At 45.6% G+C, this 18,319-nt stretch overlaps 1 long non-coding RNA gene and 1 pseudogene across 1 annotated transcript; both read left to right on the plus strand.

Annotated features, from left to right (window-relative positions):
• The first annotated feature begins 1,744 nt into the window (after nt 1-1,744).
• On the plus strand, nt 1,745-3,682 carry LOC104856044 (annotated as a pseudogene).
• Nucleotides 3,683-7,299: 3,617 nt separating this feature from the next.
• LOC104856043 lies at nt 7,300-17,559 on the plus strand. Its single transcript, XR_778537.1, has 3 exons — nt 7,300-7,335; nt 10,173-10,271; nt 17,180-17,559. It is a non-coding gene; the product is annotated as an uncharacterized LOC104856043 (long non-coding RNA).
• The last annotated feature ends 760 nt before the right edge of the window (nt 17,560-18,319 follow it).

Consider the following 18,319-nt stretch of genomic DNA (forward strand, 5'->3'; position numbering starts at 1 on the left):
GCGCACCGAGCGAGAAGCAGCAGCACCACCACGAGGCGGGCTGCGGACTCCTCGGCCATACGTCTGACTTAGCGGGGCCGCCGGTTTCCCCGCGTCTTCCCAACCCAGAAGCTCCTGAGAGTCCGGCGTGGCTACGTGAGGGCAGAAAAACTCGAGGGCGCTGTTCGAAGGGTTCCTCATGACCACATCTGCGTTTTCTAAATCTGCAGATCCCTCAGTGAAGGCGTGAAGTGGTTCGTGTCCCCTTTTCAGACAGAAGCAGGTTTCAAAGGTCCGCTCCGGACACCAGGCCGACTGCTCTGCTCGCAGCAAAGGGATCTGGTTGGGCATCTGTGCCCGGTCTCGTCCTCAGCGGGTCGCGGGGAATGTGAGTCACATTCCCAACTGGGCGGGGCGTCTCCCGGTCTCCCGGTCTCCGCCTTCTGTGGGGGAGAAGCTGTGGAAGGATTGGGAAGGGGCCAAGCAAGGAGGAGCTGGTCCCATCAAGGCCGGCAGCCCTGAGAAACTGTGGCTTCATCCAGCCCCACGGCCAGGGAAGTCTGTAGGCGCTGGAGTTAAATTTCTCGGCGGGGGCGGGGCACTGAAGATTGAACCCAGCGCTTTTCAAGGAGTTACATCCTCAACATTTTTTTTTAAGCCTGAGTTTCACTAAGTTGAGGCTCCAATTTAATTTAGTATATGTGCTGCCGAAGCGAGCACAGAGGCTCCAATTTAATTTAAACTAAATGAATCCTAGTTAAGGCTGGGCCCTAACAGGATCTTCCTGCTTCACTTCCCATTAAGAGACTAAGGAGGAGGTGAAGGGAGGGCAGGAGTACGGGGGAAAAAAATGAGAACCAAGATCTGTCCTGTAAAGGTACAAGATCCCAATAATGAATGTAACTGTACTGTATACCTGAAATGTACCAATAAACTCAATGAAAAAGAGAGAGAGGGAGAGAGAGAGACTAAGGCATGTGCCACTTCGTGGAACTTGTCTTGGCTGTAGATGAGAAAGGGCGGCTTTCTGTCTGTCTGGGGTCATGAGTCAAGGTTTTAACATCCATTCAGGAATACACATTGCTGTAATTATTCTTTATTAATTTGGCCCACAGCTTCGAATTGCGAACTTTCACAGGTACGAATGCACCTCACATTAGGAACATTCATACGTGCACACAAATCGCAGAAGTAGCTCACATGTCTGCCAGACGTTGTTACGGTTGTGATGTTCTGTGCTTACGTACAGTATGATAGTGTAGAGTAGTACAGGGCTCAGGCTCACAACAGGTGTGGTTGCACATGCACTCAGGAGGCTGAGGCAGAAGGATCACCGCAGGTTCAAGGCTAGCCTGAAATACAAAGAGAAAGCCTGTCTCAAAAAATCATCAACACCGAGCACCATGAGGACCCGGTCCAGCCCGTGGCCCCGGCCCACCGCGCTGAGGGGCCCAGAGCTAGGGGCAACGGCGCTGCAGGCTGGGTGGCCAGAACTGGCATGTCCAGCCTAGGAGGCCCAGCCTGGAGGTAGGGCCCGGCAGAACCGAGACTGGGCCCTCTCCGGGCCTGCCCACCCGCCGGGAGAGCAGCCAGCAGGGTCAGAGGAGGCAGCGTGGCAGATGGCGGCCCCAGAGTTGCGCCCACCGTCGCGCGCGCTGCGAGGGTATGAACGTGATTGGGATAAACTGGATTGGGATAATTTTCACGATCTTCGTATATTTATATATATGTGTATTTTTAAATTTTGCATTTGGCTTAAAGTGCCATGAGAAAATGTGCATATTGCAAGGTAGTCCTGGCCACCTCCTTGATATGTTCCTGCTGCTTTTACTTCAGTGAATGCAACAAATGTGATGAGAGAACGGAGAGAGGACTTCCGGCTGGGGATGTTCTAGAGCCGGTACAAAAGCCGCATGAAGGCCCTGGAGAAATGGGGGAAACAGTCGTCACTCCTAAAGAGGACCAAGAAAAAATGAAAGAGATGTTTAAAATCAATCAGTTCAATTTAATGGCAAGTGAGATGATTGCACTCAACAGAAGTTTAGCAGATGTCAAGTTAGAAGGGTGTAAAACAAAGGTGTAGCCAAGTACTCTTCCAACAAGTGTCGTGAATTGTTTTCCACAATGAGGCTCGGGGCACGCTTCTCTGTTCACAGTGTCATCAATCGCTCACCAAGACACATGGGTAGAAGAAATTGTTCTAGTAGATGATGCCAGTGAAAGAGACTTTTTGAAAAGACCTCTAGAGAGTTATGTGAAAAAACTAAAAGTGCCAGTTCTTACGATTCGAATGGAACAGCCATCTGGATTGACCAGTGCTAGATTAAAAGGAGCTGCTGTCTCCAAAGGTCAAGTGATCACCTTCTTAGAGGCTCATCTTGAGTGTACATTGGGATGCTGGAGACTCCCTTAGCCAGCATCAAACAGGACAGTGGTATATCCTCTCATTAATGTGATCAGCGATGATACTTTTGAGTATATGGCAGGCTCTGATGGGATGTTTGGTGGATTCAACTGGAAACTCAATTTTCACTGGTATCCTGTTCCCCAAAGAGAAATGGACAGAAGGAAAGGTGATCAAACTCTTCCTGTCAGAACACCTACAATGGCAGGAGGCCTTTTTTTTTCAATAGACAGAGATTACTTTCAGGAAATTGGAACATATGATGCTGGAATGGATATTTGGGGGGAGAAAATCTAGAAATTTCCTTTAGGATCTGCCAGTGTGGAGGAATTTTGGGAATTGTTACATACTCACACATTGGACATGTGTTTTGGAAAGCAACACCTTACATATTTCCAGGAGGCATGGGGCAGATCATCAACAAAAATAACAGATGACTTGCAGAAGTGTGGATGGATGAATTCAAGAATTTCTTCTATATAATTTCACCTGGTTACAAAGGTAGATTACGAAGATGTATCATCAAAACTTGGTCTGAGACACAAACTACAATGCAAATCTTTCTCTTGACACCTAGAGAATATCTACCCTGATTCTCAAATTCCACATCATTATTTCTCATTGAGAGAGATACGAAATGTGGAAACAAATCAGTGTCTGGACAACATGGCTAGAGAAGAGAATGAAAAAGTTGGAATTTTTAATTGTCATGGTTTGGGAGATAATCAGGTTTTCTCTTATACTGCCAACAAAAGAATTAGAACAGATGGCCTTTGCTTGGATGTTTCCCAACTTAATGGCCCTGTTACCATGCTCCAATGCCACTGTCTAAAAGGCAACCAACTCTGGGAGTATGACCCAGTGAAATTAATCCTGCAACACGTGACCAGTAATCAGTGCCTGGATGCCTGGATAAAGCCACAGAGGAGGACAGCCAGGTGCCCAGCATTAGAGACTGCAATGGAAGCCAGTCCCAGCAGTAGCTTCTTCAAAACATCACCCTTCCAGAAATATTCTGAGACCAAATTTACAAAAATAGAAATGACTGGGCTACCTCAGCATACATTTCTGCCACATTCTTAAGTAGCAAAAAAGGAAAAGTGCTTTCCTCCTCTGCAGGATATAAGGTTTATCGGCCATGAAAACTCAGGCTCCTCTAGTTTTTCACTAGAGGTGAAGCAGCCTTCCCGTCCAAGGATGTGAAACTGCATAGTAGTGAGACTATGCACACTGATGTTTACAAAATGGTGTCTTTCATCAAGAGTCATGGGAAAGAATATTCAGACAACAAAACTTAATCAGCAAAGTGTGCTTTTTGAAGAACTGTACCTTTTATGGTTCGCTTGCACATCAGTAATTCTGAATGTGCTGTCCTAATGAAGATGTTTCTAAGATTTCTTTCCTGATTAGACCTGGTAGCCAGTGTATTAACTACTGATATACAAATAGATGAAAAAGAACTGGAACCAGATTCACAATCTGGAAAACAACATTTTACAGCAATTTTTAAAAATTAACAGGGTTTTTTAAAAATTGCAATAGGACTATGAGAAGTACAATTTGTTATATATTGTATCAAATTTCTATATAGATTTTATGCCTGAGTGGGGAAAAATAACTGATTCCAATGACATTCATTTTGTGTTCATCTGTGACAGTCATGGATGCTTTTATTTTTCTTGGGGTGCTGAAAATGAGCTAGGGAAAAGGCTCTTTGAACATAGTTTTAATTGCTACAACATTTTTTATTTGGTTTGTGGGCTATTGGAAGTGCAATTTTTAATTGCCTTCTAAAAATGAAAAACTAACACGATGGTGTCTGGTCTCAACTGAACAAGTTAAATATTTCAGTTGCTCTTGGGTCAACTGGCTCATAGTCTGTTTCTCCCTTTGACTCACACATGCACACACACACACACACACACACACACACACAAAACACGCCTTACTTGCCACATCAACTTCTTAACTTGATTCAACAGATTATGCTTAATACCCAAGATTCATACTACTGTATTTCAGACTTGTTTTCCTAGCAATAAATTTTCAGTTCTTCATGATTCCACTTTAAAAAAATCATCATCATCATCATCATCATCTTCAGAGCCCAGGATAATGGGAAGCAAGAGGAAAAGCAGTGGTGATGCTGAAGGAACTGCTAGGAAGCAGCAATGTCAATATCCAAAATTTGGCAATATTTTTGTCAAAGGTGTAGAAGACTCACTTTGTCATACTTATGAATGAATCTGACTTACATATGTTCTCCTGGATTTGAGCTCGTTCATAAGTCGGGACTTATTCTACTCCTTTTGTTTAGTAGTGAGAATTGAACCCAGGGCCCTGTGCATGCTAGGAAAATGCTGTATCACTGAGATACATCCTAGCCCTTTAAAAATTTGACTCTGGCAGGGCCTCACTAACTTTTCCAGGCTATCCTCAAATTTGCCATTCTTCTACCTCAGCCTCATAACTAGCTGGGATTACAGGAGTTAGACACTGTGCCTACTTCTATAGTCTTCTCCTAAAAACTGTCAATGCCAAGAAAGACAGACTGGGAATCTGTTCTAGCTTCAAGAGACAGGGCAACTAAATAAAAAAGCATTATCTTTGGTTAATCCTGGATGAGAAAAAAAAATCAGTGTACATGACAGTATCAAGACAATAAAAGTTATATACAGATCATATGTTATTTAATCATATGATTCATATCATACCAATGTTAAATTTCCAGAATGTGATAATTTATGATGATTATTATAAAACAATGTCCTTGTTCTTAAAAATGTTCACTCACATATTTAGGTTAAAGGATGATGTAGTTAACCAAATTCTAAAATGTTTCAGTACAAGAAGAATTGTATAGGAGTCAAGTACAGTGGTGCGCAACTGTAATTCCAGCACCTTGGGAAGCCAAGGCAGGAGGATTCCAAGTTCAAGCCTAGCCTGGGCAATTTAGAAAACTCCTGTCTCACAGTAAAAAAGGCCCAGGGATGTAGCCCATGTGAAGGCCCTGGGTTCAATCCCCCATACTGAAAAAAATCACACTTCTATAGGGAGAGCACAGGACTTCTGAGGGTTACCATAGTATTCCTGCAACTATTTTTGAGAATTGGTTTTTTTTCTACAACTAACAAACACATATACAGTTAAACACAATATGTGACTGGAGCTCAGTCCAGAAAGTACATTAGTCAGATAATTGGCAAAATTTGCAGATTAGCTCATAGAATTATACAACCATTAAATTTTTTATCTTAATAATTTTAGTATAGTTATATCACATGTCAATATTTGGGAAAGTTAGGTGAAGGACATATAGGAATTCTTTATACTTTCAGCGTCTGATGACATATACTATTGAAAAGTGAAAAATAAATGTTCAGTAGGACTTCTAGATATCTTTCTCCAGACTAGGGGTTGAAAATCAGAGTGACAAGCCAGAGTCCTAACACTGAGTCCAGTACTTTCCACTCTAACCCATCATCACAGACACTGTTTTAGTATGAGAGCTTCTCAGGAAATGGTTCTGAAATAGAAGCTGAAATGTTTCCTCTTTGTTACACAAACACTGGTTGTGAATGTGTGCACATTCATGCACATGTGTGTAGCTGTAACTCCTCTCAAGTGACATCAAAGGGCTATAGAATCTTCCTGTGCTTCCCTACTGTTGAACAGTGATGGGCTTTTCCACACAGCCTTTCCCAGACCTGCCTCCCCCTGGAGTCGCCTACAGATCTGTTAGCAACTTCCAGGCCCAGGCCACATCTCAGAAGAATTCACTCACAGGCTCCGGACATGGAACCCGGTTATCAATGTTCTTTGACCCCTGGGTCACTCCAATCTCCAGACAGTCTGGAGACTCCGCTTCCACACACGCTGGAGACTAGATACTGGAGACTGAGGCCGGGCTCCATACTGTGCGACAGGAACCCTGGAGGAAGGGATCTGTCTTTGGCAGTGACCTCTAAGGGTCTTGGGCTCAGTGACTACAGTGTGAGCGGTTTACAAACAATACATGCTTCTAGCACTGTTAAATTGGTCTTTTTCCCAGAAAGTCACAAATGTTAGACATTTTGCTGGTTTTCCACTTAATATAATTGAAAATAAATCCATACAAATGATGACTAGGATGATTTCTAACAGCGAAATGGAAGTGTTTTTTTTTTTTTACAGAAAATGTTACACTCTATTTGTTTTCATGCTTATTTTCCTCTCCAACTTTTGATCATCCTGCCTCAGCCTTCAGAGTGCTGTGACTATAGGAGTTCACCACCATACCTGTTTAAGTCTCTGTGATTCTGTGTCACGTTAAAACCCAATTTTCATTTGCAGTTTAAAAAATGATCCAAATATATAAATAATGCAGGAAGAGTACAATCTGATCTCCAGGCTAGAATTTTTTCTTTTATTGATGGAGCATTAAACCCACAGGCTTTGTCGTGAACTACATCCCCAAACTACATTCTCAAATAATTTCTATTTTGAGAAAGGTCTTCACTGAGTCATCGATTGGCCTACATTGCCCTGAAACTTGCAATCCTCTTGCCTCTGCTTTCCAGAGTGCTGGGGTTATAGGTGTGTGTAGTAACCTGCCCAGCTCAGCATAGAATTTTTTCCAAATTTTAAAATGAACAGGTCATTCTCAGCTGCGTGTTATAAAAGAACATATTTTTGTTGCGACATTAAAATTGAAAATTTTCAAAATTTCTCCTAAAATAAGTAACAGCAAATAAAAGTTCATTCAAATACCAATTTTAAAATAGGATGTGCAAACTGTCCTTATTTTAAATGCTTTTAAAAACATAATAAATTTCACACTACTTTCTTTCAATAAAGGGAAAAGCAATAAACTAGGTTTGGTGGCACACGCCTCTAATCCCAGCCCTTGGGTGGATGAGGCAGAAGAAATGCTGTGAGTTTGAGGCCAGCCTGCACTACATTGTGAGCTCAAGGTCAGCCTGGACTACATAAGGGGACCATGTTTCCCACTCCAACCGGAATGGGGGGTACTGAGCCTGGGTGCGGGATGGGGGCTGACGGCCTGCGGCAGAAGCATGGGCAGAGGGGGAGGCTGTGAGCTTCTGGGGGCGGTGAGTGGGCTCTGGGCTGGCAGGCCAGAGTTCCGGTCCGGCCCGGGTCTGTCCCGTGCTGCCTCCCCTTCCCCAACTCACAGCACAGCTGTCTGTCCTGGATGGGAGGCCTCAGCAGGCTCCAGGGTCGGGCAAGGTGTGCATTCAGCGCCATCACAGCAGTGGCACATGCTGCCAGTTCCTGAACAAGTTCCCAGCAGAGCTGGAGAACCAGATTGATAGGCAGCAGTTTGACGAAACTGCAAACTCTAAATAACCTTTATGCAGAAGTAGAGAAGCTCAGGGGCCAATCCTCTCTAGGAGGCTGTTTGGCTTGTTTAATAGCGCACGCCATCTTCTTATGCAATTATGAAGAAGCTTCTGAAGTCTCCGAATATATCCAAGAACAGAAGGAGAAGGCCTCCTCCTCATTGCGTGACCTTGAATGTTGGGAGGATGTGGTCTGTGTTGCTTGTCCATCACTCAAATAAGGAAGCACGATACAGTGCATGCTAAACCCAAACACATAAATGTCTTTGCTGTGTCCCTGAGTGTGAAATAAGTAAGGGCAATACATATTGTAACTATACTTTTGTTATAAGTTAGGAGGGAAAATTGTGACAGGAATAATATTGTATATTGCCAATTTTTAACCTGCTGGCAAACGTGATTCATAGATTCTTCACACACAGTATTCAGGGCACTGAGATCTTGGGTGGGTTAAAGTTAAGAGGGGCACTAAGGCTCTGATACCCTTCTCTGTGAAAGCATCCTGAAACAAAAAAATTTCTTTTCCTTATGAATCTTCTAGCAACTGATAGTGGCCATGCTAGGGGTAAAGATCAGATTGAAAGGGTAGCCATCCTATCCAATAGTCAGAAAGTAGATCCCATTCTTCAAAATACAAGTATGTAAAAAGAGCATGGAGATTGGCAAGTAAATCACGACATTTTTTTCTTGAAAACTGTGTCTTTGACTGTGGTTGCTCATGGAAACAACTGAAGAAAAAGCCCAGGAACTTATTTCTTAGGGAACTATTTTGCAAAAAGAAAAACCCAAAACGACAACAACAAATAACCTAAATCTAGCATGCAAAAAGCCTATAGCTTTTAACTACCTATAATAATTCTCAAGCCCCCAGGCTACAATAACGCAGTGAATTGCTTGGACAGGACTGCTTCTATTCTGGGAAGATCCACAGACAAGCAAAATGGTCTACAGCGCAAAGCCATAGACCCCTGAGATCATGAGATAAAGGAGTTATTCAGAAAGGTGAATCAGAGGTTGTCTGACGGGCAATCCAAGGAATATATTCACACACTACAGTAGACAGTCTTTGCTATTTTTGCCAAGAAGTACCTTTTAATTGCTATGGATCTGCCACTACTATGCTTATGATTCCTCCCTTTTCAAAATGGTCAATATTTTGCAGTTTTTCTGCACATATAATATACATTATGCAAGTGGCACTTTTGGGAAAGAAACCATGCCTTTTAGTTTGTAGGCAACCAGAATACAAGGTGCTATACCCTAACCTGACAGAGGTGATGATACCTAGATATCATGGTCTTGGAGTTAATATGCAAGAATAGATTGGGTTTCTGTAGTTTGGCAGGGGGAGTGGGAGGAGTGGGCATTTTCTCTCTCAGAACAGGAATGCACTCAGAGATTTAGGCAGCCACCAAAGCTGTTTTTATCTCAAACTAAAAGATGTTAACCAAACATTCCCCTTTTTCCTCTTCCTTTGTAAAAGAACCTTGACCTCATGGATTTTTCAGGCTGTTTTTGCACAGCTTCCTGCAGTCTGCTGGCTGATGCCAACTTGCTAAAGTTCTCCTTGTTTTCAAGTTCTCCTTGTATGTGCCACTGAGAGAGTGAAAAAACTGGAAAATATCAAGTGCTGAGACTTGCAGAATAGTAAGATAGAAATTAGATGCCCCCCTAGTTCTAGATTTTTTTTGTGGAACAGTGGAAAACTCCTGGTTTGTTTAAACCACTGTGATCCTTGCTTTTCTGTCAGGTATCTATACAAAGAAAATATGAATGAAAAATGGCCTGTGGTAGGGCAAAAGCTATTCAGTTGAAGAATTTCTAGAGCAGTGGTGGTGACCCTATGGCACATGTATTATTTGTTTTTCTTTTAAGACAAAAGATGTTAATGTATGAGTTTTTTTTTCCAAACTAAAACCTCAGTTTTCAGGTTTAGTTGCAGTGTCGGCACTTGGCGATAAGTAAGTGGGGTTGGGGTTGCAGATTGGGCACTCATCTTTAAAAGGTTCTCCATCACTGTTGTAGATGATACAGTGACTAAAACCAGCTAAAATTTGGCAGAAAATCTTGAGGGATACAAGAGGCTTTTCATAATAACTGTTAATATCAAAAAACATTTATTCAAAGGGGATGATGTAGACCCATAAAAGAATACATATTTTGGGCCGGGGATTTAGCTCAGTGGTTCCAGCTCCTACCTTGCAAGTGCAAGGACCCGAGTTCGATCCCCGGTACCAAAAAAACATATTTATGAGTACGCGGGAGCAATGATGTATTGTAAAAGCCATAGGCAGAGCTTTCTCTCTTTGTTGATAGATTCCTTCAGTTAAAGCATAAACCACTCACATCACTGACGGAGAAAAGAGAATAAAGAGGGGAGGTGTGAACGGGACTTTGTTTTCTTCCTGGTTCTGCTCCATTTCAATCCATTTCAATTTCTTTGCATACAGATTCGAGTTTTGGGAAATGTACAAATGTCTCACACACTCCAAAAGAGGGAAGGAGAGAGAAAGAAACAAAGAAAGAAAACATTAGCCAAATCCCAAAACGTGAGTGCAAAAAGAGGGGCAAACCAATATTTCCTTCCAAAATTAACAAGATAAAGCAGTGAGTGGAAAAGAGGAGAAAAAAACTCAGAAATCTTTGATCACAGTATTTGAACTCTTAATGTCGTTGGGTTAAAACCAAAAACCAAAATCTAAAGAAATATTGAACTCTCAAACATTGCAGAGATTGGATCAGCAATCTTGAAACTCTGTATATTCTAGGAATTGAAGAAATAAGTGAAACATTTTTGTGTTCCTACCACATGGGAGTTCTATTTCACATGAATTACAGACGAGCCTAAGACACAGGCTATGCTGAAATCGGAGGTGTTGGGTTGAATTTGGAGATATCAATGTTGATTTCAAGGGGAGGACACAAAAAGGACAAAGTGAGCTTTGAATATTTTTTTAGCAAAAATAAGGAGGTACTTAAAGAATGATAGGAATGTTCAAAAGGACATAAAAGCGAGTTTGAAAAAACTCTCACTATCCAAATCGGTGACAATTTGAGTAAGGAAATAAATAATGATAGTAAAGATTAAAACTTATAAATAAAACCAGCAGCCATGAGTTTGCAGTCGTGTACACAGAGTGGTTAGTGGAGAGGGATAGCTTTTTGCTCTAGTAGAAATCCAATTTATGAATGTAGTAGGTATAACGACAAGAGAAAATCACTTGCTGCCCACTACACTAACAGGCAATTCTGATTCTGCAGCTAGTAGATAGATACTGAGACATTTGTAGAGCCTCAAAGGAAAGCCCCACGAGACAGTTCTGTTTTGGCAAGAGTTTTTTGGTGGAAATGTAAATCAGTTCAGTTCTTTTCAAAAGTACATCAACAACCTGGCTACTGTGAGTAGACCTGGCCTGGTGTTGTGTTTCAGCACCCAGGGGGCAGGCAGACCAAGGAGGAGAGGCACTCAGAGAACTCACAGGAAAGGCAGGTTTATTTGCTAGCCTGCCTGGAGTAGCCTGGTCATTTAGCTTCTTCTTTTCTTTTCTTTTTTTGGTATCGGGGATCAAACTCAGGTCCTTCTGCTTGTGAGGCAGGTGGCGGAACCACTGAGCTAAATCCCCGGCCCCTCATTTAGCTGCTTGATAACTAAGGAAATGAGCTCAGGCATTTGCCTTTCAGCAGCACAGCACTTTATACGATAACCAACTGTGTACAAGTGAGTGCAAACAAAATTTTCAAAGAACAATTCAGGGGTACCATCCAAAATTCCTTAAAGAGAGAACACTGATTTCTTCCTACAGACAAAATGCAAACGATTGCCCTTAAAATTAGATTTTTAATTATCTAGAATAGTTTGGTATGTTTTGAAGGTTGCTGATATATTTTTGAAAAGAACTGAACCACCAGCATATCCTTTGCAGAAGAGAACAAATGGTAAATTCAGAGGGGAAGAATTTAGAGTCAAGTTGACTTTGGCTGGCAGTGAACTCGGCTGAGCTTGCTACTTTACAGACTAAGACTTAAGTCTCTAGCAGCCATTAGCAAAGGGAACAAAATAATCCCATAGTGAATGTTTGCTGTTCTGTTCATGTGGCTGCAAAAAAAAAAAAAAAAAATCTACTTGATGTGTCACATGCAGATCCTCTTTGTCCTTAACCACCTGATAGACTGAGGGCCTGGCCTGCCAGGAAGGCTGGGATGAAGGATTCCAGCTGCTATGCAGACAGGGACTCACTTAGGCTCACAGGAATTCCACATAAGGGCCAGTGAGGGGTACATAGGTGATGCAACAGGAAGAGGACACATGAGTAAGCTTCCCTGATCACTGCCAAGGCGCTGAAATCAATAAATGGACTCAGCTTCCAGACCTTCTCTTGGGAAGCCAAATGTGACAGAGAGGGTCCCATTGGCTGGGGCTGCTGGTCCCATTTTGTTGCCACCCTGGGGCCGGGGGTGCACTGGGAACACCCTGACTTGTCCAGTAGACAGGGTCTAATGTGCTAGGACACTTGCCAATTCCACAGGATGAGTCACAGAGTGAACTTCGCCTCTGGCTCCTCTTGCAACTCTGACTCATTTTTCCCAAACGGTGGCTGAGTGTATGGTCGGGGGAAGGACATGGCTTTGGTTTCTATAAAACAAGGTACTGGATAGTTGAGCATGTTTTGGATGGGTGAAGCCCCCAGAGAGAAGAGGCCCATGGGCTTGACTGAGCCTAGACTCTCCTCACTCAGAATTCTGCCTCCCACATTGTCAATAAAGCCTGCCCCTTCACAGCCTCAACTCTGGGCTGTTCTTCCTGGGGAGGCCTTGAGCGTGTTGGTGGAAAGGGAAGGCAGAGGCTAGCAGCTGTCATTCCGTGTTCAAGACATGCCGTGGCCCTAGCAGGGAGGTGAAGAAAGGCATGTCTTCCCCCACTGAAGGGGACTTTGCCCCTCAGACCCAGCCTGTTGCCTGATCATCTCTGCTCTGGGCATCCACAAGGCTCAGCAACCTGGGCCCTGCCTCCCTCCCAGGGCCTCGCTGGAAGGCTGAGGTACCCGGGGAGAGAGGGGCGGGATATCATAGACCTTAGGGTCAAGAGTGGAAGGCGAGCTCTCCGGCCACCTGCCTGGGTTCCAATCCCACCTCTAGCTGTATGCCTTGGTCAAACACCCTCTCTGTGTCAGCTGCCTCATCATGCTAATGGTGCCCGCCTCAGAGAATAGGGGTGGGAGTGAGAAGCACATGTGAAACGCTGCAGTGCCTGGTCTAGAAGTGCTGCGTACAAACGAGCCATGGCGACTGCTGAGGACTCGGCCACACGGGGAGCAAAATGACCAAGCAAACATTAGGAGAGAAAGTGCTTTCGTCTACTAGGTTCCCCTCACCCATGCTTTTCTCTGCCTGCTCTAACTTTCCACACTGTGTCCCTCCCGGCTCAGTCCAGGATCACAGGGGCTGTGGCAGTGCCTGTTACCTGGGTCCTTGTCTCCACCTGGCCCCCTACGGCCCATCTGCCGTGCAGCCAGCACAGCGGTCTTACAAGGGCTGTGAGCCTTTCCTCCCGTGTGCACCCTTCAGGAGTCCCCATCACCTTCTGAGTTCAAGGCAGACTTCTCAGGCAGCCACCTCAGGCCCTCACTGCCTTCCTACCCTGGAACTCCCATTCTCTTGCCAGCACCGTGTGCACCCACCACCTACTTCCTGACTGCCTTCCTCATTGGAGCGTGATACTGAGCCTCCTGCCTTGGAGACTTTGCTTGTGTCACTCCTTTCCCTGGACAGTCCAGGCCTCGTATCTGTTGAAATCTATAGAAGTCTAGGCTAATTCATGCCTCCTGGAAGCCCTCCCTGATATCTCTGGGGAGAGATGGTCCCTTCCCTCCTCTGTGCTATTGGTGTTCTTTACCTGTGTTGAAGGCTCTGTCTTGCTGTCCTCAAGTTCACAGCTCCTGGAGGCTTCAAGACAGTGTCTGACCAAGCAGTGAACCTGCCACTGAGTAGGTGCAGAGCAAATGAGTGAGGGGAGGATGGCTGGATAGATGGATGGTGTTCAAGACCACAATGGCAGTGAAGCCTTCAGTGTGCTTTGGCCAATCAGTGAGTCTGCCTCAGGTGCTCCAGAGGCCAAGCTAAGGGGTCAGGAAGTTGCCGCTGCGGGTCTGAGCACTAAACTTTGCCTGCCTCTAGGGTCCAGCATTGATTCCCCTCCTTGTAAAGCTGACCCATTTCTGATGTGGAGGGAGAAGAGCTGAAAAGCCACTCAAAGTCTGGCCAGGGTTCTGGGGACCTGGCTGGTTGGACTAAGCTTGGCTTCCCCTAAAGGCACACAGAGGAGCCAGAGTTGCTAATGAGGGGCCATTCAGCATCAACATCTTTGGAGTCCCATCCAGAATAAGCTTCCTCCAAGTCCTAGGGATTTCTTTTCTGACCTGTGACAGGCTGAAGGCTGCAGAAGGCTGAAGGCTGCAGAACTAAGGGGTCAGAGCCACCTGCTGCCCTAAGTGAGAACTACATGATCTCAGAAAATCAAGGCTGCAGGACCTGAAATTTCTACTCACTCCACTTCCAGCCTTAAGGCTCAGCTCAGGAAGCAGCTGGAAAGTTCTGTGGTTGAAAGGCTGGAAGGACCACATCCTGCCTGTGCCCAAAGATCCAGAGAAAAAGTATAATTCAGGAAGCCCCAAGGCCGCCCAGAGGGACATCACTGGCTCTCTATGATCCAGGTCTGTGATGAGGCCTCCTTCTTCCCCGTTCTTTCTCACAAGGACCAGGGCCCTTGCCTTTCAGTGACTGGCATTTTGCAGTCTCAGGGGACACAGCTACCATTTCTCAGTCACTAACTCACACGGAATTCTGAGAAAGGTGCTGGGCCCGTCCCATGTCAGGAAGCCAGGCTATCTCTTTCCGTGGGGAAACTGCTAGTTTGGAATAATTAGCCCCCTTAGCCCTACTGAAAACCTGCATGGACCACATCCCTCTGGACTGGCATCTTCAGCCCCTCTCAGGCCCCTCACAGGCACCTCAGCCCTTTCTGCTGGCTCACCCAGATCTCCCTGCAGGTGGCATCCTTCCAGCCCTGCCCTTCTCTGAAGCTCCTCCCTGTTTCTTTTCCTGGGGACAATTTTCCTTGAGAGCTTACAGCCACAGCGGAGGAGGATCCTGGCCTCTCACAGCTGCCAGGCTGCCCAAGGCCTCTGAGGTTTTCCCGGGCCCAGGCATCAGACGTGCAGATGACTTTGGAAAGGAGATGGGAATTCCACACATCAAAGTCGTGCTGTCCCCAGACTGGGAAAGCCCTGAAAAAAACCACATAACCACTCCAAGTTGGGAGGGGCAGGGAAAGGAGGAACAGTGAGAATGAAGCCAGGCTGGGACCACAAGTGGGGTCGGCTGTATTATTTTACTGGAGTCGAGATTATCTGAGCCTCTCTGCCAGGCTGAGCCACCTGGGGCTCTCAGGATCCTCATGAGCAAGGAGGTGGGTGCTTGCTACGCCTCATTCTAATTCTGCTCATGGCAGGCCCAGCTCTGGAGGGTCCTGAAGGGCAGGCTCAGAGACCAGCCACCTGGCTTCCCACGCATGAACTCCCGCCTTTCCCTGACTGACCTCCATTTCTTCCAAGCCTTGATGTTAGTGAGTGGAACGCATGATAGAAAGTGCCCATCTGACTGCAGGATACATTATCTTCCCTGGGAGAAGCAGCAGGGTAGAGGTGGGCAGCACAGGTCAGCACCACCCAACAGCTACCCTCAGTTCACAGCTCTAGTTACCCCTCTTCCACTAGTGAGGCAGCTCTTCTTCAGGAAACCTCTTTCTTTGCAGCACAAGTATGTCCCAAAGTACTCCCCAGACCATCAACACCCCAGCTGAAGCAAAGCAGACTTTGCCTGTGCCTCTCTTTATTCTCTAGGTCATAGGAAATAATGCCAGGAGAAGACAAAGGGTAACTTCAGCTGAGAGAGAAGTAAACAGAACCAACGCTTTTATCAATGCCAGCTGTGCCCTCCTTTTCCCAGCCATCTTGGAAGGGGAATGAAAATCATTCCTAGGGGGCTGGAACACAGTCTGTGGTGGAGCAGGTAGTCTTGGTTCTTGGGAAAAGCCATGCAGTTGGATGCTCATGCTCTGAAGGGGTCCCCGCGGTGTGTCTGTGTGGGAGACAGCCACTGTCCGCCTGAAGGAAGCCGCAGAAGCACCACGGCCCTCGGTATGCACCACTGGCTCCCCTAGTTCCGTGTGGGTCCTGTGGGAAGCAGCTTTCACAAAGGGGTCAGAAGTGAAGAGGGCTCTTCCGGGCAATTCGGAGAAACATAAAGGGCTGGGGAGGGGACAGGATGGTGACCATGATGCAGGAGAACTGGGAAGGGACTGCAGCATTTATTGCCTTCACTGGGAAGCAACAGTGTACAGGTGAGCGGTGCCATCATCACCACCCCACAGCTTTCCCCAGTTCACAGCCCCAGTAAACTGTTTCCTACTAATCCAGACCCTCCTGTCAGCAAATGAGCTTATTTTCCTGCTAGCCAGACTGTGAACACTGAAGCAAAGCAGACTTTGTGTAGCTCTGTTTCATATTATTCTCAATTACATTTGAAGTAATACCGTTCTTACTAGGTAACGTGGAAGGTTAACATCAGGGTAACCCGGAGGGAAATAAACACAACTGAAACTTTCTTTGGTTCAATTTCAACTATGTCCTCTTTTTCCCACACATCTTGGAAGGGGAATGAAAATCATGGTGAAAAATCCCTCTTACAGGGAGCCTGGGTGAGGACCAGTTGGCCAACATTTCAGCCATGCCCGTCATGCTTGAGCCCATCTGTGTTGTCCCTGCATGGTCCCAGACAATGCCTTTTCCCTCTAGGAGCTCGTGTACAATGAGGTTCTTCTTCATCCTCCACCTGTTCCCCTCTCCCTTCACAAATGGCCTGCATTGTGGTCTGAGGCTTTCCCCTCCACCTCCCTCTCCCCTTTATTTTTCACTGAAATTACCCTCAAATACCAGGGATCGAACTCAGGATCTTGAGCTTGCCAGGCAGGCGCTGTGCTGCTGAGCTACATCCCCGGCCCTTGTTGTGAACTCCCGACTCCCCTTTGGAATCTGCTTCCCAGAAACTCAAAGGGACCCAAAAAGGGACTGAGCAGTGTACTGAGGGCCATGGCACTTGCGTGGCTTCCTCCAGGTGGACAGTGGCTTTTCTCTCATGGAGACACATAGCAGAGACCCCTCCAGAGAATGAGGATCCAGGTGATTTTCAACCATGACCCAACCATGGTGTTGGGGACTGTGGTTCCTTCTTGATGTGAGCAAGACGGAAGCCATCTTATGCTTTTGTCTGCTTTAAACTTACTTTCTGAGTCTAAACTAGCTTGTGATAACCATGCAACTGGTATGCCAAAAATCTTACCTTGTGAATCCTTTCAAGAATATATTTTTACCCTAAAAAAAAATTCTTTTCACCACCACAGGATTAGCACGTTTTATCTGTACACAAATAAGACCAGCACGTGTTGCTTGTTTCAAATTCTCCACCCCATGAAAGCCAAGCCACCAGCGGCTCTTCAGCTCAGTCTTCCGGGTCAGTGCTTCTGAACTCTGCCTGGATGTTGTTCTTCGCGGGGCTGCCACTCCACTCTGCAACTGTCTGTGACAGTCGTGCTGCCCGTGCAGAATGCCCCACTTGGTTCCCCAGCAGTACTGGCCTCCATATTGCTGTGAGTTCCAGCGCTGCCCTTTGGACCCCAGTATGCTCATAGCATGTTGGCTGGGTAGAAGAAAGATTCCGCATCACCAGTACTGCCTCCAGCTTTGAGCTGATGCCATGGGTGAGGTCCCTTCTGTCTTGCTATGAATGTGCCAAATGCTCAATAAACTGTTGCATTTGGACACTTCTCAATTCAGGATCTTTGCGTGACAGATACGCCGACTCCCTTTAGCTCCTCCAAGCCCCAAGTTGGCCTAACATATAGGGCCTTTTGGCCTTCAGGAGGGCCTTTTGGTGTTGAGAGTAGACTCCATGTCTACTCGAGAGACTTCTTCAATGCCGCTGTTCAATATTGACTTATATAGTCGGGCGTGGTGGCACACGCCTGTAATCCCAGCATTTGGGAGGCCGAGGCAGGAGGATCGTTGTGAGTTTGAGACCAGCCTGGGCTAGTAGCGAGTTCCAAGTCAGTCTCAACTACATGTGAGACCCTGCCTCAAAAAAACAAAAAACAAAAAAAAAATTGGTTTATATGACTACCACCTGCGCATGAGAACCAGAGAGAAGACAAGAATAAAACAAGAGTCACAAGTATCCCAAGAAATATGTGAAAACCACTCTGGATCTAGTTTTCTCACTGGCTTTACTCCAACCAGGAGAACAAGTTCCATGAATCATTTAACCAATGTGAAATGAGCACCATTTTTCTTCACTACCTCATTTCCTACTTTTCACTTACAATGGGAAGTTTTAGCTCTTGCACAAATTTCATCTTGCCAGGCCCATAAATAAAACAGAGGAGAACTGTATCATCTAGAACTATTTTAATCAATACATTCATCTGGTCTCTTGGTGCCCCGGCCAGCGGGGTTCGTTATTAGCAGGGCTCGAGGAGGGGAACACC

This window comes from Fukomys damarensis, unplaced genomic scaffold (genome assembly GCF_012274545.1).
Source record: "Fukomys damarensis isolate Sample0158 unplaced genomic scaffold, DMR_v1.0_HiC HiC_scaffold_16, whole genome shotgun sequence".
In the NCBI taxonomy this organism is placed as follows: Eukaryota; Metazoa; Chordata; class Mammalia; order Rodentia; family Bathyergidae; genus Fukomys; species Fukomys damarensis.